The following is a 6,632-nucleotide window of genomic DNA, read 5'->3' as shown; positions in this document are numbered from 1 at the left end:
TTGTGTTATGAGCCTATTGCCTACAAACTTGATTACGTGTTGCGGTGTTGTTTATGATTGTATTGGTTCCCTTCATTGTGGTTTATATTGCAGTTTTGCACATTTGCTCCCTTGCACATTGTCGTGGATCTGATAACCGTTTGCTGTGTTTTGCACCTGTAAGGCATAGGCCCATTGGTACGATTGTTCCCTCTTAGAACTACTCCCCCGTCCTTAGGGGGCGCTAGAGTACAACATTTGAATACAAGCCCCATGTACTGATCCCCTGTGGGGGTTAGCCCACCCTAGCTGTTAGGGTTAGATGTGAACTTGTGAATTGTCGACATGTCAAGTATTCTGTTTTTAAAGCATAGGTATCAATAAATTCATACTTTTATAAACTACCTCACTGTGTTGGTTGTGTGCCCTGACCCTCGTCTGAAGCCCTGACCCCTCGTCTGAAGCCCTGACCCCTCGTCTGAAGCCCTGACCCCTCGTCTGAAGCCCTGACCCTCGTCTGAAGCCCTGACCCTCGTCTGAAGCCCTGACCCCTCGTCTGAAGCCCTGACCCTCGTCTGAAGCCCTGACCCTCGTCTGAAGCCCTGACCCCTCGTCTGAAGCCCTGACCCCTCGTCTGAAGCCCTGACCCTCGTCTGAAGCCCTGACCCCTCGTCTGAAGCCCTGACCCCTCGTCTGAAGCCCTGACCCTCGTCTGAAGCCCTGGTAGTCAATTCATCAAGCTTGATCTTGTTAGAGAGAGCTGGTTCTCTGATTTGAGAGCTTGAGTAATGCAGCAGGATCTTTTCTGTCCTAATGGAACGAGTGACAGCAATAAGAGACGGCCCGTGTGACTAAACTGTTCTGACATTCAGAAGCAGAGACAAATGTCCTTGTCACGTTAACTTCTTGTGACGGAAGGCTGGATGGATTACCAGATACGAGAGAGAACACAGGGTGCCTTTCTCAATTATATGTTTCTATTTTACACTCAGCAGACTCTTCATGGTCAAATCATGTGCTGGAAAGTAAATCATCTGTGAGTGTTTCAGTGCATGCCACGTGCCATGCTGGAGCGCTGTCACCAATATGTGTGTATGTGCTAGTTTACGAGTGCATGTGTTTGTGTGCACATGTGTGCACAACAACACACAACTACCTCTGTCTGCCTCCCTGAGAGAGAGGGAGACACACAGAGAGAGAGAGACCAGAAGGGAGAAAAGGAGAGGGAACCAGAAAGAGAGAGAGAAAAGGAGAGAGAGAGACAGAGACCGAGAGCTTCTCAACTCAAGCCCTCCAAGGACAAGGGCATCTGAGCGATCCAGGTCTCTCTCTCTCCCTCCTAAATGTTTTCATTTTGGAAATGAGTGTTTTGTGTGGAGATATATATATATAGTGTATAAAGGACACTTTTCCAAAATGAAAACATTTCCAAAGTTATGACCTTGACTTTCAAGTGAAGGTTAATGGAGGCGAGTGTTTCTCAGGAAGTCTAAATGAGGATGTGAGCCAATTCACAGGCAGGAGACTAACCCTCTGATAACCATTCAGCTCCTCTCCCGTCTCCCTGGTAATTAGCAGATTAATAGCTGGATGGTAAAACCGCTAAGTGGCCGGTTGAGTCCAAGATGAAGCTCTCTGCAGCCAGACAGACTGATGATGCTGGCTCCACCTCCACTTCTCCTGCTCTCTCTGCCTCTCCTCTCTCCTTCTCTCTCCCCCTCTCCCTCTCCTCCCTCTCCTCTCTCCTTCTCTTTCCCCCTCTCCCTCTCCTCTTTCTTTGTCTCTCCCCCTCTCCCTCTCCCTCTCCTCTCTCCTTCTCTCTCCCCCTCTCCCTCTCCTCCCTCTCCTCTTTCTTTTTCTCTCCCCCTCTCCTTCCCTCTCCTCCCTCTCCTCTTTCCTTCTCTCTCTCTCCCTCTCTCTCCTCTCTCTCTCCTCTCTCTCTTCCACTAGTTCTCTCACTCAAACCCAGTATCCCAGTAGCGAGCAGACCAGCATCCTGTTATCGTGATTACACTCTACACTCATCCAAGCACCAGATGTATAGCCAGCATCATTTGTTCTACTCAATGTGGTCATTAGTCACAGGTGTAGACAGGTTTAGGCAGGTGTAGATAGGTGTAGTCATAACGGACCAAAGACAGGTGTAGACAGGTGTAGTCAAATGTAGACAAGTGTAGACAGGTGTACTCAGGTGTAGACAAGTGTAGACAGAGAAGACCAGAGTCAGGTGTAGTCAGGTGTAGTCAGGTGTAGTCAGAGTGTAGTCAGGTATAGACAGGTATAGACAGGTATAGACAGGTATAGACAGGTGTAGTCAGGTATTGACAGGTGTAGACAGGTGTAGACGGGTGTAGATAGGTGTACTCAGGTGTAGTCAGGTATAGACAGGTGTACTCAGGTGTAGACAGGTGTAGACAGGTGTAGACAGGTATAGACAGGTGTAGTCAGGTGTAGACAGGTGTAGACGGGTGTAGACAGGTGTAGACTGGTGTAGACAGGTGTAGACTGGTGTAGACAGGTGTAGTCAGGTATAGACAGGTGTACTCAGGTGTAGACAGGTGTAGACAGGTGTAGTCAGGTGTAGTCAGGTGTAGACAGGTGTAGACAGGTGTAGTCAGGTGTAGACAGGTGTAGACAGGTGTAGACAGGTGTAGACAGGTGTACTCAGGTGTAGACAGGTGTAGACAGGTGTAGTCAGGTGTAGTCAGGTGTAGACAGGTGTAGTCAGGTGTAGACAGAGAAGACCAGAGTTGAACATGACCTGACCAGACTACAGAACCTCAGTGTCCCACAGCACAAACACATCAACTCTGGACAAACTGCAGACGCCGCAATTCACTCTATCTATGATCCATAAAGTTAACACATTGACACCCAAGAGAAACCTTTTTACTGATTATTTTTCTCCATATTGGAGTGCAGAATTAAGAAGTCATAACCATATGGGAGTAAAAGTGTGTAAAGTTTCACTGCTTCCAGAGCAGAGGAACACATTCCTCCAAATGAGAACATTGTTCTGAGTCATCAGAAACAGATCTGGGATCCAGACTTTTTAGAAGGTTGTTGGCTGAAGATTATTATGCAAAGCCAACAGCATCCCAGTAAGCACAGCATCCTGTCCAGTGTAGACTTACTGATGCTTACATGGCTGAATACTCGATTCTGTTGGCCTACAACAAACATTTCACAATTCCAACTAAACTGGCATCTTTGCCAGCATGGTTACCCTCTACCATGCCACAAGTCTTTGGAGGCTAGATTGTGTAAGACTGCTTGCTATGTTTGCGTAGATTGATTGCAATATTTGTTTTAAAGCTTTGCCTCCGTACGGTATTTTGATGCCGTGCCTGGTGTGAATGGGTCTGTCACACATGTATTTCTGGAAGGCTCTACCGTGGTTAAACGGTATAGTCAAAATCCGTATCGTAGGCCAAATTCATATTCTAAAACTGGTTGTTCCCATCCTTGATTGTGAGTGGCTATATCGCGTTCCATGCCGTTGTAAAATCCAGCATAACCTCACAGGTTGTCCTCATAACATTCTTTAACATTCCATATTACTGCGCATCGAATATTTCAAATTGAAAAAGATGGCAAAGATGTCCATCTGGCTGTTGCGTGGCAACGATTTATGTAGGAACTATACTTTGTAGTAGCGGAAGAATGATGGTTTATTGTTAAACTATTTGTTTCTAATTGTTTTTATTGATGAAACCATATCAAATATTTGTAGTAACAGTTTTAGAAAAGCAATAAGCCCCGCGAGGCCGTGGTTTACGATGAATTTAGAACAGGTAAGGGGGTTATCAGCACTCCGCTTCGCGTCGTGCCTAACAACTCCCCTTAACTGTTCTAAAATCAGCGTAAACCACGGCCTCTTGGGGCTTATTGCTTAATCATACCGTTCATACCACCGATCCCTAACACACACACACACAAACACACACATACTCACACACACACACACATACTCACAAACACATACTCACACACATACACATACTCACACACACACACATACTCACAAACACACATACTCACACACATACACATACTCACGCACACAAGCATGAAATCCCCTGCATCATGCAACACTCTGGGGACTCTACTCACCACTCTCATTACCACACACACACACACACTCACACACACTGCATACTCAGTCTATTTCAACAGTTAAAGGAGTTGTCACATTTCTAATTGACTCCTTCTGAAGCAGTTGAATTCATCAGGGGGCATTCAGCTGCTGTGAGACAGCACAGCCTTTTCTACACCACAGGGAGGAAGGGACACACTATATTACAGTAACTATTGAAACTACATAGCCACACCTAGAAAAGCAGCAATGGAGAATCTGTTTATTCCAAAAATACTATTTTTATCAGTTAGAAATTCTCCACCAATGAGAGTGTTCGGCTGAGATGATGCAGGCAGCGTGACGCTCCCAGGATACAACAATCACACCTGATGGAGTCTATGTTGTAAAACGACTTCCTGTTTCAGCAGGGCCTACTTCCTGTTTCAACAGAAAGAGAGCTCCCAGCTCCCAGATCGTGTTAGAGAACATCTGGATCCATTCTGCAAACCTCTGCTCTTCCTGTCTTCTGCTCTGCTTCACTTAGCCACGGCTGCCTAGAGCAGTGGTTCCCAAAGTGGGGTCAAGGGGGGGTCGGGAGATGATTTCCAGAAATCAAGGAACATTTTAAAACAATTACAAATAGCATATTTTAATCAGATTTTTAACAAATTAAAAATAGTAGTTAAATGAATGCATGCAAATCAAAAAGCCATAAGCCTTTTGATTTTCCATTCACTGTAAGCATGGCAAACCATCTGACATCCGACCAAGAGGACGCATGAGTTGAACTGTCCAGCGACCGAACGTTATAGGCAGCGTTCTCAGCCAAGACACTGGCTGAGTTTTGGATTTCAGTGGAGAAGGAATACCCCTGGCCGTGGGAACTAGGGGTGCTGCAGCACCCCCTGACAGCATGAACTAGGGGTGCTGAGGGTGCTGCAGCACCCCCTGACAGCATGAACTAGGGGTGCTGAGGGTGCTGCAGCACCCCCTGACAGCATGAACTAGGGGTGCTGAGGGTGATGCAGCACCCCCTGACAGCATGAACTAGGGGTGCTGAGGGTGCTGCAGCACCCCCTGACAGCATGAACTAGGGGTGCTGAGGGTGCTGCAGCACCCCCTGACAGCACGAGAATTTAAATTGATATGACTTAAAAATCCACCACTGTGGCACAGCTCCGCAGTAGTGGACTGGCCATCGGGAGCACCGGGAGAAGAATAACGATGGAAAACCAGACTAAGAAACGTAGGTTGGGGCTGAAAAATTAAGAGACAAAAAGACATCACCCTCACTAGACAAGGTTTTACCAGTTGAAAAGCTTTTTACACAAAGCTCAAAAACTATTTTGCGCTCAAATAAAGCCCCCAAAATATGGCTCGCGCGCTACGTACCCTCGCACTATCAAACTGCCGAACTAGCATCACATCAAACACAGAATGCGCATTCATTAGCAGGTTAGCTGTGGTGGCGTATACGGGGACCAGTTCTGGTGGGTGGGTTAGGTCTCCTCTCATCCTCTCCTCTCATCCTCTCCTCTCATCCCCTCCTCTCCTCTCATCCCCTCCTCTCCTCTCATCCCCACCTCTCCTCTCATCCTCTCCTCTCATCCCCTCCTCTCCTCTCATCCCCACCTCTCATCCTCTCCTCTCATCCTCTCCTCTCATCCCCTCCTCTCCTCTCATCCCCTCCTCTCCTCTCATCCCCACCTCTCCTCTCATCCTCTCCTCTCATCCCCTCCTCTCCTCTCATCCCCACCTCTCCTCTCATCCCCTCCTCTCCTCTCATCCTCTCCTCTCATCCCCTCCTCTCCTCTCATCCCCTCCTCTCCTCTCATCCTCTCCTCTCATCCTCTCCTCTCATCCCCTCCTCTCCTATCATCCCCACCTCTCATCTACATTTACATTTATTCATTTAGCAGATGCTTTTATCCAAATCGACTTCCTAGAGAGAGCATTACAAAGTGCATAGGTCACTGATAATAACAACAAGGTAACAAGCTAAAACAAGAAGCACACATTGTGAATGACCAAAAAGTGCCAAATGGAAAAACCATAAGAGCAAGTTACAATTAAACAACATGAATCTCTAAGTGCAAGCAACAGTAAGATACAAATAAGATTAACTAAGATAGAATACAACAGTTTAAATCAGCTACCACTAACCAACAAGAGCAACAGTCTCTAAGCAAGAGTCATTGTGATCCTTGAGGAAACTAGCATTGGGTTCAGCAAACCATTCCTAAGTATCATTGTACTCCCGGAACAAGTGCGTCTTGAGCCTTCTCTTGAAGGTGGAGAGACAGTCTATGTCTCTCCTCTCATCCCCTCCTCTCCTCTCCTCTCATCCCCTCCTCTCCTCTCATCCCCACCTCTCCTCTCATCCCCACCTCTCCTCTCCTCTCATCCTCTCCTCTCATCCCCACCTCTCCTCTCATCCCCTCCTCTCCTCTCATCCCCTCCTCTCCTCTCATCCCCACCTCTCCTCTCATCCCCTCCTCTCCTCTCCTCTCATCCCCTCCTCTCCTCTCATCCTCTCCTCTCATCCCCTCCTCTCCTCTCATCCCTTCCTCTCCTC

Source organism: Hypomesus nipponensis, chromosome 2, assembly GCF_054491055.1.
Source record: "Hypomesus nipponensis isolate SF chromosome 2, ASM5449105v1, whole genome shotgun sequence".
NCBI classification, from domain to species: Eukaryota; Metazoa; Chordata; class Actinopteri; order Osmeriformes; family Osmeridae; genus Hypomesus; species Hypomesus nipponensis.
Note: the sequence above shows the minus strand (reverse complement) of the source record.